General features: G+C 35.2%; 1 protein-coding gene and 1 pseudogene across 2 annotated transcripts in view; both read left to right on the forward strand.

Moving 5' to 3' along the window:
* Positions 1-14,968, forward strand: part of MARCHF1 (membrane associated ring-CH-type finger 1) — a 647,830-nt gene that overhangs the window by 84,287 nt on the left and 548,575 nt on the right. The window lies entirely within an intron of this gene.
* LOC117038499 (protein FAM204A-like) lies at positions 13,972-14,692 on the forward strand (annotated as a pseudogene).

Raw genomic sequence — 14,968 nt, forward strand, 5'->3', positions numbered from 1 at the left:
TCAACAACAAACATTTTATTTTTTCTAATGATATTACTTTTGGCATCCTATACTTTTCAATATTCCTGTGCTGTTTGATTTTAGGGGGTCTGCCGTAGACAATATAAGTTGGTTCTTTTTTCTGTGATAGTCTCCATCTTTTTAATAGGTGAATATAACTCATTTTCATGCATGGTGTTATTGCAGAATTTGGACTTCTTTCTTTGTTTTATCATTTTAATTTGTTTGCATTAATGTTATTTTAAAATTTTTATTAAATTTATTGGGTGACTTTGGTTTGTAAAATTATGTAGATTTCAAGTGTACAATTCTGTAATACACCATCTATGTATCATATTGAGTGCTGACCACCCAGAGTCAGTTCTCCTTCCATATAGTTGAACCCCTTGACCCTCTTCTACTAACCTGTCTCTCTCTTACCCTCTGATAACCACTAAACTGCTGTCTGTATCTATAGATTTTGTTTGTTTGTCTTGTTTGTTTGTTGCTTTCAGTTTTATATCCCCCGTGTGAGTGAAGTCATAAGGTTCTCGACTTATTCTGACTTTCTTCACTTAGCATGATAATCTCAAAATCTATCCATGTTGTTGCAAATGGCACTATTTCATCTTTTCTTATGGTAGGATAGTAGTTCATTGTATAAATGGATTACTTTATCCAGTCCTCTATTGAAGGACACTTTGGTTGTTTCCATTTCTTGGCCACTGTGAATATTGCTGCAATGAACATCAGGCTACATTTATCCATCTTTATGGATAAATGTTTTCAGATTGTTTGGGTAGATATCCAGAACAGGGATTGCTGGTCATATGGTAATTCTAGTCTCAATTTTTTGAAGAACCTCTATACTGTTTTCCATGGTGGCTGTACCAATTTAAATTTCCACTAGCAGTGTATGAAGTTTCCTTTATATCCACAATCTCTTCAACACTTGTTATTACTTTTCTTGTTGATAATAGCCATTCTAACAGGTGTGAGGTGGTATCTCATTGTGATTTTGATTTGCATTTCCCTAATAGCTAGTGAAGTTGATAATTTTTTCATCTATCTGTTGGCTGTTTGTTTGTCTTCTTGGGAGATGTGTCTGTTCAGGTCCTCTGCCTGTTTTTTAATTGGATTATTTTTGTTGTTGTTGGGTTGTATGAGTTCTTTATGTATGAGGTGTGATCAAAAAATATGATGAATGTTTAAATTAAAAAAAATTATTATAATAAAAAACACGTTGCCATTAATCCACTTCAAAATACTCCCCCTTGTTTCTAACACAGTTATCCCATCATTCTTGCCACTTTCTGAAGCAGTTCTGGGAGTCCTCTTTCATGATTGTTTTTAGTTGAGTTGTAGTGGCTGCCTCAATGTCCTGAATCTAATCAAAATGTTTATCTTTCATGGTCATTTTGACTTTGGGAAAGAGTCAGAAGTCGCGTGTTGCCAGATCCAGTGAATAAGGTGGATGAGGACACACTGCTATGTTTTTATTTGACAGAAATTGCCATAACAGAAGCGATATGTGACATGGAGTGTTGTCATGATGAAGGATGAAACCACTTCCCCATTTCATGTTAATGCGTTGTTTATGATTTACGCACACTTTAGAATACACCTTCTCTCAACCGTAGCTCACACCCGATTGACTGCACCATACAAGTTGGAGCTTGTCCCACACTGTTACTAAGGTTTGATGAGCTACTTCCGATATTGAAGTACCTCTCCATTGGATGGCACTTGGCAGCAGTATTCACCATATTGTTTGATCATACCTCGTATTTTAATTTGGACTTACTTCTGCCTTTTTATTTTGTCTTCCCTACTTTTTAAAATTTATATTTTGCTTGCTCTTTGATTTTTTTCCTTTTCATCTTTCTTGCCATTTATTGGATCATTGCATTTTGCCCTTCACTGGTTTGCCGGTTATGATTTTGTATTCTTTTAGGGGCTATACTTAAATTTTTCTTTCTTTTTTTTTAAACTTTATATTTTGAAATAATTATGGACTCACAGAAGTTGCAAAAATAGTACAGAGATATTCATGTTCCCATAACCCAGTTTTTTCTAATGGTAACATTTTACATAACTATAGCACATTATCGACCCCCACCCCAAATTGGTATTGGTATGTATAATTGAATAGACTGTAGATTTCACCACTTTTTGTAAGAGTCATTTTTTTATGTGCTTGCATAGTTCCATGACATTTATTACATGTATATATTTTTATAATTAACACTGTAATCAAGATACAGAACTGCTTTGTTCACAAAGGAACTCATTTATACCAATCCTTTATGTTGGCCCCACCTTGCATCCCCCTCCTTCCGCTCCCCCCACCGCTAATCCTTCTGTCTCTACAATTGTGTTATTAAAAGAATGTTATATAAATGGAATAATACAGTCTAGGTTTAATCAATATTCACATCCTCCCTCAGTCAAATCAATATACTGAATATACTCGTCTATTTTTGTTGTAATCCACCACTACCTGCCTATTGTCCAGAATTTTAGTTCCAGCTTCTTATTAAAAACTTTTTTTTTTTTTTGTATTTGGTACCTATCTGAGTATTAGAGTAGATTTTATTAATTTAGTTGCTTTAATTTTTTCCTCTCTTATTGTTTCTTTCTGTAATTGTTTTCTCTTTGGTAGAATATAGTTTCATTTAGAAAAGGTTTTGTGTATGGTCTGTATTCTCTGTCCTGAAATGTCTGCAAATGCCTTTATTGAGCCCATATCTCTTGATTGAAAGTTGGACTATTAGGCATCTTTAGATTTAAATTCTTTTCCAACAGCCTTTTTAAGATTTTGTTTCAATTGTTCCTGTATTTAATTTTGCAAATTAAAAGATTGAAGTAGTGTATTTTCTTCGTTTTAGGATAATCTGGCATATCTATTTGAATTCTTTAGATTTTTTTCCTTATCTTTAGTGTTTTGAAGTTTCATTTGAATCCTATTGTTATTCTTTTGCTTTAATCCTTTTCATTATACATTGGGCTCTTTCAAATGGAGAACTAGCCCTCTTCTTTTCCCCTTCTCCTGGCTTTGGAAAATTCTCAAACATTATTCCTTTAAATATAGATTAATTTACATTCTCACTTACATTGTCTTCCCCCCCCCCCCTTCTGGAATTACTAAGAGAGAGATTTTGGAAACGTCTGAGTCTGCATTCCCCATTTTCTTCTATAGTCACTTACTGAATTTTTATTAAAAACAATTATATTTGTTATTTTTAATCACTTTTATTACTGTTAGATTTTAGTTGTATTACCTTTTATGCTTATTTCATGTAAACAACGTTTCCCATCTTTCTCTGATAGTAATTTATTTTAATAAAGTAATATTGATTTATTTATTAATTCATCTTATTGTGTCTAAGTTTGCTAATGTGTAAAATTTGTTGATTGCTTTTGATAGTGTTGGTCTTTCTCAGGTGTTTGGCCTCCCAGTTGGTATTGGCTTTGAGGTATGGTCATGTGAGCTGAGGCTCTTTTTCAGCACTGATGCAGGTGCTGAGTACATGCATAGCTGTGGGGAGTGAGGTGCCCTCAGGAAGAGGCTATGCCGGGAGGAAGCCTTTCCAGTACTTTCTGGGCTGAGGATTATTGCTGGTGCCTAGTCTCTTACCTTCCCCTGTGATTACCTCTAGTGATTTTGTTTTTTGAGGATATATACAGTTAATAACCAAAAAAAAAAAAAAAAAGGAAAATCAGTTCTCTTTTCTAAAAGTTTGCTGCAGAAGGGGCAGAATCCAGCATGTGCTCAGTGTTCTTGTGAACTGAAGATTTAGATATTATTCATAGTAACACAGACCTAAATTATACATTGTTAATATAGGAAACACTTTTTTAAAAAAATTGTATTGCTTAAGTTATAGAAGCTAGTCATCTCTTTTAGGATTTTTTTTTTTTTTGCATCCATATATAGGCAGGTTTAAAAAGTTCAAATCCATTTGAGGTTTATTCATTATATTATCTCTAGAATCATTTGAGTATTTCTGTCTCCAACCATTTATTTTGTGAAAAAATCATTGATTTTTTTAAAACAATCAAAATCATTAAAAAATCCACTGCTGCTTTGTGCCTTTTTTGGATAACATAATTTAATTATTTTATATTTCTTCCTTAGCCTTCCTAAAATTGAGTTATCAATTTATTATTTTGTCAGTTTTGAAATGTATCTTTTCTTTCTAGATTGATTTCCGTTTCATGAAGATTTTATTTATTATCATGCAGCTGTGGTGTGTTGTGTTGTTTTCTGTGTGGAGAATTCTGCTGGAAGAGTTAGTAAGGCAATACAGAAGTATTTCCATTTAAGCCACATCCTGATTTTTTCAAAATTACTATGAATTATAAAGAAGGCAACAATAAACAAATTTTGTTCTATCAATACTACATGAAGTAATTTGCCTTTACTATTGTCCTGATACATAGAGTGAAAAACCACATCCTTTTATACACTATGTAAAACATCCGTTTAAAGATCAGAAGAGATTCTTGTTTCCTTATGAATTTCCCTTTGGCTTGAGGATAAAATTTGGCATATATGGGATTGTACCGGATTTGACTAGGAGAAGGGCCAAGTAAGAAAACCTGCCAGGGCAAACATTATATTTCATTACATATAAGCATCCTCAAATGTTCTCAGTCTCATGGCTTGCACTGTGTCTTTTCTCTATTGATCATCACATAAAATGGAAGTAAAACATTGTAGTTTTTGGTAAATATCATTCTATGTTCTATGTTTGAAATGGTGTTATACCTTAGAACTATGGAAAGAATGGCATTCTATGCAATGTTAAGCAAAGAGCAAATTCAAATAGATTTTGCTAGGGAGATATTTGTACATTTTACTAGTGAATAACTCAGAGAAAAGAACGTAAGTCTTATAATAAATATTTAATTTTATATAATGACTAGCACATTGTTGACCATTTATATTAAATCATTATGCTAGTAATAATTGTTCATGGTAATGTATTTTTTGATCTTTGTTGTGGGTCTGTTAAATGCCAGTAAGAAATGACATCATTCAGTCTTTCCAATCCTCCCTTCCCAAATTAAAATATTTATATATATATATCTCAGATAGGGGATAATAAATTAGCTCAATTAGTACACATTCAGATACCACTGGATGATGGATTTGAAAGCCTTCATTGATTCTTCTTCTTTTCCATTTCTTCCTTTTTCTTGTTCTAGACAATGTTGTTAAAATACTTTATCATTCCTATTTCTCTAGATCTAGTAATTAAAAATATTTAAATTACTTTAGTTGTAACATAATGCTATTGGTTATGAAGTAATTAAAAAAGCAAACTCCAGTTTACCCTGTTTTATAAGATTTATGATTAATTATTGAATTATTTATCAACATTGGTGACCCTTGGATGAGAAATAAGTTCTCAAAATATAATTGAAATAAATATAATTTATTGATATAATGCATGTGATATTAGCTTTATTAATTAAGAAATCTTGAAGTGGAAAATTGAGTTATCATTTTTCCTCCAGATTAATTTCCTAGTTTCTACAGTGAAATCAAAATAATACGGAAACTATTTGGCCTGTGCAATTTCAGGGTTTATCTTTCATATTTTCCACATTCAGTGCATCTTCTATCTTGGCTTTGTGAGGGAAAAATTCTAAAATCTGATACCACATGAAGATCTGTAAGATATAATGGTTCATTTGAATATCTACTCTTAAAATATTTGCATTCTGTTTTCCTTGACTTTCTCTCCCCTTATTGTTTTAATGCTATGTTCTCTCCTCAATTAACATTCTGTGGTTTAATGTCATTTACTAAGCATATGACTCACCCAAAATTTGTGTTGGATTTACTGCTGTCTCTCTCTCGAGCTCCAAACTTACTACACAGGACTATCAACTGCATTTTACACGTTTCCCTCTACCTCAGCATGATGCAAGCAGTCCAGGATTGTCTTTCCTGGATATGTCACTCACTGATTGTGTGATCTTGGGAAGGATTGCTTTAATGGCCTCAATTTCACAAACTATTATGAGTTTAAATAACACAAGCAATATGCTTACAATTGTGTCTGGAAGTGCTCAGTAATTGCTCTTTTGGCCAACTCTTCACTCCCTGACCTTTCGTCTCCAGTCTTCCGTTGCTGTCAGTGGGATCTCCATCCAGTCATCATATCACCATCTTGAGTTTGCTCTTTTCCTTGCCTCCCACTCCCTATCTGTGACCTCTCATCAGTTATTTTTTCTTTGATCCCAAGTGACTATACTCTAGGTCATGATATAATTGCCTGGGTCACTTTATAGATGGCTTTTACTCTTCTTCCTGACACCTGGCTCTTCCTTCCTTATTTAGTTCTCATGCATTGTTAAGAAAAAACTTCCTGGAATATAGTTCTTATAGTTTTTACCCTATTTATACATTTTCAAGGGATTCCCCAATATCTACAAAACAAAGTCCAACTTACATTGTTTTAGATTCAGGACCCTTAGTAATGAGTTGTCTAGTCATTACCCTCTTTATCTTTTCTATTCTCTCTGCAAACTTTCCCTCCTGTCTCACTAAGCTGCTTTGATTGCAGATACACACCATACTCAGTCTTTGTTTATTTTCTGTCTTGCCTCAGTGCCTCAGAACGTTCTTCTCCTTATGCCCATACAACCAAAATCAATCAAACCCATGTTTTAAAGATACAGCTCAGAGCTTTCCCTCTTCCCAGTAATTTCAAGCAATCCAATCGTTTCCTAATCTAAATTCACTTCATTTGTATGTTTCACTGCTCTCTGTTTTATATTAGTTATATGTTTCCGTTGCCCATTTTGCCTTTAAGTTTCTTGATGGCAGAATCCATATCTGCTTCATCTTGGTATTCACTCAAGAGTTGTAAATAAAACTTTTCACATAAACTTTTCATAATTATTTGTTCATAATTACTTTTCATATATTATTTGTTGAATAAATATCTGAATAAGTATTGATTTAGTTATTGCTCATGTAATTTCCAAAAGGATTTGAAAAAATTATGAGGATGGAATTAATGAATATAGCTATAAAATATGTGCAGTCCTTGCTATAGTAGATTTTCTATAATGTGAGAATCGTCGCAACATTTGCTCTTTGTTGCTTAAAATACTTTGAGACTCTGAATGAGTTTATTCTTACTATAGTTTTGAGTTTACATAGAAAATTACTGAGCCAGTTGCATCTTAAAATCTTTAGATTCAAATCAAAGATGTGAGAAACATTCCTTTTATCTTTTGCGAAATATTTTTTAAAATGAGATATTTATTAAGCAACCTAAGTACAGTGGTGTTTCTCCTTCAATAAAACATATCATGGGAGACGAAATGTTTTAAGTGATGATAATTTCTAATTCACAGACAGTATTTATTTCTGAATAAATATCCGTGGAACCGGGATTTCCCCAATTTTAGTGCTATGTATATACAATGGCATTTTAACAGTAGTTTAAATTCTTAACTTTACTGAAAGATTCTTTACATTTTCAACTAAAGTAGATTCTGTAATGTTTTTAAAGAGACAACCATTCAGAATGAACTATTCTCAAGATGTTTTAATGAGATAAAGAAAAGTTTTTGATAGCCAATATACTTAGCATTTGTTGTCTAACAGATGAACTTATGAATTTTCTAGAATGTTTTTTAAAACATGCTTTTCTGTGATTCATTTAGTCAAAACATATTTTGCCCTTTAAAAAGGAACATCTCTGTCAATGCTCCAAATACAGTCTATAATGTAAGCTTCTAATTAGGAGCTTTACCACACAAAACTTACATTAGGATTTTGGCATAACATAAATATGGTACATTCCTCATTTTTCAGTTCCCAAGATATACAGTTAGCCATTTTTTGGTGTGTGGAATTCTTAAAAGCAATCGGTAGTTTCTCTTTAATTTATTTTGAAATAATTATTGAATGTCCAAATTTTAATTACAACTTGGCTTTCTTATTAATAATAATTCAGTAGGCCCTCTATATCTGCTGGTTTTGCATCTGCAGAATCAGTCAACCTTGAATCAAAAATATTTTTTAATAAGTTACGTTGTCGCTGACGTGTACTATGAGGTTAGGCCTACATTGGTTGCATCTGTACTGAACATGCACAAACGTTTCTTCTTGTCATTATTCCCTAAACAATATGGTGTAACAAATATTTACATTACATTACATTGTTATAGAAATTATAAGTAATCTAGAGATGATTTAAACTATATGGGAGGATGTGTATAGATTACTGTACAAGCAAATATTACTCCATTTAATATAAGGGGCTTGAACATCCCTGGATTTTTGGTATCCTTGGAGGGTCCTTGAACCAATCCTGCATGGATACTGACAGACAACTATATACCTTTTACTATCATGTTGAAAGTTTACATAGTAAACTTTTTATGTTTCAAAGGCTAAGGATACAGGAAAAGCTTGAAAGTTCTCATGCTGTATTTTAGTCTCAGTATTTTCACGAACGCAATTACAAGGTCGGACAATTAAGTTTGCGAACCCATCCTAGGAAATATGCTACATACCTCATTGCTGAATATCACTACGGTTACCTTCAAAGTCCTCCCCTTGGGAAGCTATGCACCGATGCCAGCACCTAGTCCACCCTTCGAAGCAATTTTGGAACTCTTTTTCTGGAATGGCCATCAGAGCTGTCATTGTATTACCCTTGATGTCCTGAATATCATCAAAATGTGTTCCTTTCAATATTTCTTCTATCTTTGGGTAAAGAAAGAAGTCATTGGGGGCCAGATCAGGTGAGTAGGGAGGGTGTTCCAATACAGTTATTTGTTTACTGGCTAAAAACTCCCTCACAGACAGTGCCATGTGAGCTGGTGCATTGTTGTGATGTAAGAGCCATGAATTGTTAATGGAAAGTTCAGGTCGTCTAACTTTTTCATGCAGCCTTTTCAGCACTTCCAAATAGTAAACTTGGTGTGTTTTTGTCCAGAAAGTGTGTTTGTTCAGTTGGTACAAATTCATAATGAATAATCCTTTTGATATCAAAAAAGGTTAACAATATCGTTGCCACAAGTTCGCAAACTTGATTGTCAGACTTGGTATTTATTCACACATTTGTATATTCAACAAGTATTTATTTAGTGCCATTTTATGCTCTAAAGAGGGAGTAGAGCTACCAGATCTAGCCTTTCGATTGTGGCATGATCAATCCATTGCCATGAGATTGTTAATTCTCTCTGTGCCTCGTACCTCTCCTGTGTTAAATGAAAGTAATATTCTGGATCTTACCAACCCCCAAAATATGGTGGGATAAAATAAGATCATATAATTGAAAGCTTTTTTTTTTAAGTTTCTGTGAAGAATGATGCCATAAAATTCTAAGGTACCATTATGTAATAGTGATACATTTTATGAATCTATCGTCTTTCGTGCTAAGTAAGACCCTCAAAATTCCGATATTAGCTTGTGCTCCTCGAACACTTATGCATTGTTCCGGAGTCTTATATAAAATATGAAAGTATAACATCATAGTCATGGCATACAGATGATGATTCCTGACATGTAACACATATGTATTTGAAACAAACAGAAATGCTTTGTGATTATAGTTCGTGACTTCATTGTTGTTAATATTGTTATTAGCAAGTTGGGAATAATGACGAAGGAGAAAGTGTGCAACTTCAGTTGAAAGGGTAAATTCTGTTTGGCACTATTAAGGTTAGGGTCCATTTGTTCTTTCACTAATCTCATAAGGTAATTTCTGAACAAAATGCCAGCAACACTTGGTAAGTCGTTTTGCCTTTGAAAAATAGGAAGCATCTCGTTAGGGCATCAGGTTTGGCTTACTCACATATTCCAATGAATTTATTTTTTCCTAGTCCTTCTGGGGAAAGGAAAAAATCCTCTCCTTCCCCTCTTGGTTCTTATGGCTGGGCCAAATAATTAAAATGACATAAAGCAGATGAAGAGGAGAAAAATCGAGTTTAATACCTACGCATGGGGAATTCACACAAGCACGAACATTCCCAAGATAGTAACGCGCAGTGAGGTATACATGTCATTCTGGAGTAAGGAGAAGCAGGTAGGGGTCTGGGACTTCAACGGGAAGTAAGGCAATTTACAGGGAGATGGAAAGAGTTAATGTTTAGTAAACATGTATTTGCTGGGCCACCTAGAGACAGTGGGTCTCGGAGAGGACTTTGAACAAACAGGCCTTGAGAGGTTCTGTCCTGTCTATCACATCTAGTTCATGTTAATATATACAGTTATCTCTGGTGACAGTTTTTCCCAGAACAGGCCTTCTCTCTTAAGTTCTTTTAGGCATTTTGGGGGAAGGTCAGAGGTTCTTCCTGAGTCTTTTGTTTCTTAAAAAATAAAATATTTCCATGCCAGAGAGACACGTTTTAGTGTGGTGAATTTTGCTGCCCTATGTCATTGCATATAAAAGAATATAGTATATTGTGATCTTTACTGTTTTTAGTCTTCCTTATTGCAGGAAGAAATAAATACAAAGGAATAAGTAATGATTGCTTTAAAAATGAGACATTCTCCTGATTAATATTTTTTACTTTTTTGACAAATGTTTTTTCTGAACTTACGTGGCCACTGGTAAACATTGGACAATTTGTCATCCCCAGAAAACAATGCAAAATATATTATTGAACTTCTTAGTAATCATTATTCTTTCATTCTTGTTCTATTATTTTCCCATTGACATATACAATAATTATTTTTCATATGGAAATGTAGGTTGAGTTTCAGAAGCTGCTTGAGATTTTGTTTGAACCTTTGATAACTGAGAACTGAGAGGCACAAAAATTATTTTCCAAGGGAAGCATTATAATCATTTTTATACCAAGAAGCACTGTCACCGTCATTATTGTAATCATCATGCAGCCATTACTATGCAGACATATAAAAAGCTTTAATGATGGTGCATTTGCTCTCACAATATACCTTGGAATTGGTGCACATATTTTGCCTTTTTTTTTTTTTTTCAAATTAAATGCAGCTGCTGAAGCTCCAAGATGGTGAGAGATTTGCTGAAGATCACACACACACGCATGCACATACACACACACACGTGCACACACACATTAATAACAGAGTTAGAGTAAGAACTCATGAAATTACATTACTAGGTCAAGTATATTGGCCACTAAATAACCTTACTATTCTAGCGATGTTTAATGGAAAAATTGTGTGCCGCAGTGTGATATATGGGGCAGCACGGCAGCCATAGTATAGGTCAATTGTTAATTTTCTCTAAGCCCTAGTCTTTTGTAGCTGTAAGCAAATCACCAAATCACTTTAATTTCTTGATCTTTAAGAATGTGGCATTGTTTGCCAGTGACTTCCCATGTTTACTAAATGTGGTGTGTTATGGATGATAGAGGTGAATTGTATTTTCCAGTATGGCTTCAGTAACCTCTCATATTACATATGCTTTTGAGCAACGTGACTTTGCCATTCCCCATCAAGGGTGAGTGTCTAATTCCTTTCCCTTGAAACCTGGGCTGGTCTTTGTGACTCACTTGTAACCAGTAGACTATGCCAAAAGTGATGCAGCATGAATTCCCAGACTAGGTCAGCAGAAGCCCTACAGCTTCTGCCTTGGTCTCCTGGAGCAATTATTCTTCCTCTCAGATTCTCTCTGTGGGAAGTCTGGCTCATCCTGAGATTCCCAAGTCACCCTGAGAGGCCACATATAGCATTGGCAGCCCTGGCTGAGCTAAGCCTTTAAATCATCTCAGTTCTAATGCCAGACTTTATGAGAGAAGAAGCCTCCAGATAATTCTAGACCTCAGTTCTTTGAGTTGACTTCATTCCTTCAAATTTTGCCAGCTGAGGCCTCAGACACCTCAGACTAGATGCAAGCCAACTATACTGCACACTGTCTAAATTTCTGACCTATTAAAAAAAAAAAAGTTGTTAGTGCTTAGTGCTATTTGTTATGTAGCAATAGGTAATTTGAACAGATGGTAAAAATAAACTCTTTGGATAAAATAAAACCTGTTTTAATATCTATCTCAATGTCTCTGCTGGAGCAGAGAAGCTTTGATAGTGCAATTGTATTAATATCTATATGAATTAATTAATATCTGGATCACTACCATCATCCCTGTTGAGATTCTTATGCACAGATTGTCAGCAGCCTGACCAGTCACACACCCTCTCCACTGATATTAGCTGTACCCCCAACCCCCCCACCCAAATTCTGCCACTTGAATCAACAAAACCGAGACTGAGTACTGGTCCTAAAGTACCTACAGCAGTGAATAGGCAGTTGTCTTTGGATTTGGGACATGCCCACAGTGATTAAAGAGCCTTATAGAAAAATCAGAGGTCGGTGTTGTTCTGTTGCAGTGACAAAGCATCTTGGTAAACAGTGACTTGGGTGAGGAAGTCCCTGACACTTACCTACCGAATCCCTTAGGGAGCTCTTTTTATCTAGCTGTTTCCTTTACTACCCCTACTGCAAGGATTAATGCAAATAATAGTAAAAGAGTTAAAATGCACCTCTGAAGAGGAAATAGCAAGATACTGACCAAGACATATACCATAATTCCATTTTTGTAAAAAATATGTGTGTGTGCACGTGCACACACACACAGGATCTATGAAAGAGTAAAAACCAGTCTTTAAGGGAATGCACCACATTGTCCAGAATGGGTCATTATCTCTGTGGATAGAGTTAGAACACAGGAGAGGGCAGGTTAGGAAGTGAGAATTAATTCCCCCTCCCCCGCCCCCCTCCCACTTCACCTTCCCCTCCCCCTCCCACTGCCCCTCCCCCTCCCACTTCCCCTCCCCCTCCCTTCCCCCCCCTTTTCACCTTCTCTCTTCCACCCTCTTGCCTTTCTCCCTCTTGTTCTGCTTATCATGGAACAAAATCATTACAACATATCTTGTAGATCTCTCTTGTTAAAAACTTGGTCTCCCAAAAGGCATGCAGATTCCACATTTTATTAGACACCCCACACATGTCACTGCAGATACTCTCAGTCTCTTTTTGTTTCAACCATTACTGAGTTATCCAGCTCTGCACAGGCTCCAGTTGACTTCACTTAGGTGCAACCTGACAACTCCTCACCTTATGCTCCAGTTACAGAACTCTTTTCTCCTGCCAAAGGGCTTCTTTGTGGACTTCAAAGTGTGGGATGCTTAACACCTCATACAAGCAAAACTCAGAAGTGTGAGGGATTTAACAATCAGTCTATCCCAGGAGCTTTTACTAGTGGAAAAGGGAGACAGTAGATAACAATTTCCCTGTTTTCCCCTCTAGATGGAATGTCCTAAGGTGAAGTTCATGTGGCTACTCAGAAGACAATCCTACGAGGTTGTAGTAACATTAGTTATGACCGATTTGGTAAAACATCTCACCTTATCCCTTCCTCCTGCCCTATTTCACTCCCCTTGTCTGGCACTCCTGTTGCCTGAGGTTGCATTTCTTTATAAAGTAATAGCATATCAGTCTATGCTTCTGTCTCTGCAGTCTGCTGAACCCAGTATAAGAACATAGAAAAGAGGGATTTCTTAATTTCAGGTTTCTTGTCCAAACCTGAAACACATAACATCATGGCAAATTGTTGTCCAAAATAAATAAATAAATAAGTAAAAATAAAATAAAATCAAGATTGTGGCCACATATTAATCAATCTGAGATTTGAACTCAGGGCCTCAATGTGTGCTTAGTGACTACTGGGCCAAAATATCAAATACATACTTTTGTACAACAAAAGATGCAAAAAGTAAAAATTTATATTACAATGGAAGCCATTTCTTGGTAAAGTGATTTGTAGGACCTAAGATAAGAATGGCTAAGGAGCACTTATTTCCTAAGGAATTAGGGGCAGGCCGAGGAAGAAGAGATGGTTCTTATTAAAAATGAGCAGTGGGAGGGCGGGGTCTTAAGATGGCCGTTAGGCAGTTGACTCCTATAAAGATTGGCATTTGTTTATAACGGATTAGTCATAGGTGCATGAAAGTCTCAATTGCTATTGTCTTTACAAATGACTCAAAAAGGTGGATGGAGTAGGCTGCTACCTCCTGGCTTAAGTTAAAGTGACATTGGGATGAATTCTGAAGATGAAGCCCCATTAGAGAACTCTAGACTTAACTTACAGGAAGATAAAGAAGATCGGAGCATTTGAAAAACAGAGATTTTAGATTTCCCTACAGATGGATCAAAAACTGAAGCAGAGGCAAATGTAAATGCATTATGAAGAGTGGCCTTCTGGAATTCACTTAAATATGCGGGATATGTTTCAATAATTCCATAAGAAACCTTCTGAACAGAAAACTTCAAGATTCAGAAGGAAAAAAAAAAGCAAAACTCCAGAATAGGTAAATAGAAGAACGAATAAGAATTGCATAGTGAACAGTCCTCAAATGAAATCCAGTGGTAGGAGCTTACTCAGTATTTTGGAGTCAATAATAGGTTTGAACCCACTGTTAAAAAGAAAAATAGAAAAAGAAAAGACAAGTTTGGGCCTTGAAAAGAGCATAGACCAGGCTGTGGAAGAGTGGAATTATTGGGAAGGCTGAGGAACTCAGAAACCAGCTAGCTGTTCGAGAGCATGGTGTGAAAATTGCTGAAGCATTTGCCTGCCACAACTGTGTAAAAGCCAAAAAGGATGCTGAAAATTCATAGATTGCTCAAAAAAAGAACACCGTTGTATGGGGGTTTGAAGCAAAGAGATAGGAAACAAGAGCAACATGGGATATATGTAACTTGCCAGAGTTCTTCAAGACATTTGAGTCTTTACTTGAATTTTCACTTGAGTCTTCAATTGCTCAATTTACTGAAAATATTTTCCTGCTTATGTTAAGTATGTTAGGAAATTCATAGAAGTAGAAAACATGAGCATAAATTTGGAAGTTGATTATCAAATCTTTTCTGGTTTTTTCTAAAGAGTTTATCCTGTTGAAGTGAATGGAATGGAGCATTCTGTTGTTTGTGCAAGAAATCTGAGCATACATACTTGTATGGAGAAAAAATACAATTTT

The sequence above is a fragment of the Rhinolophus ferrumequinum genome, chromosome 18 (assembly GCF_004115265.2).
Source record: "Rhinolophus ferrumequinum isolate MPI-CBG mRhiFer1 chromosome 18, mRhiFer1_v1.p, whole genome shotgun sequence".
Taxonomy (NCBI): Eukaryota; Metazoa; Chordata; class Mammalia; order Chiroptera; family Rhinolophidae; genus Rhinolophus; species Rhinolophus ferrumequinum.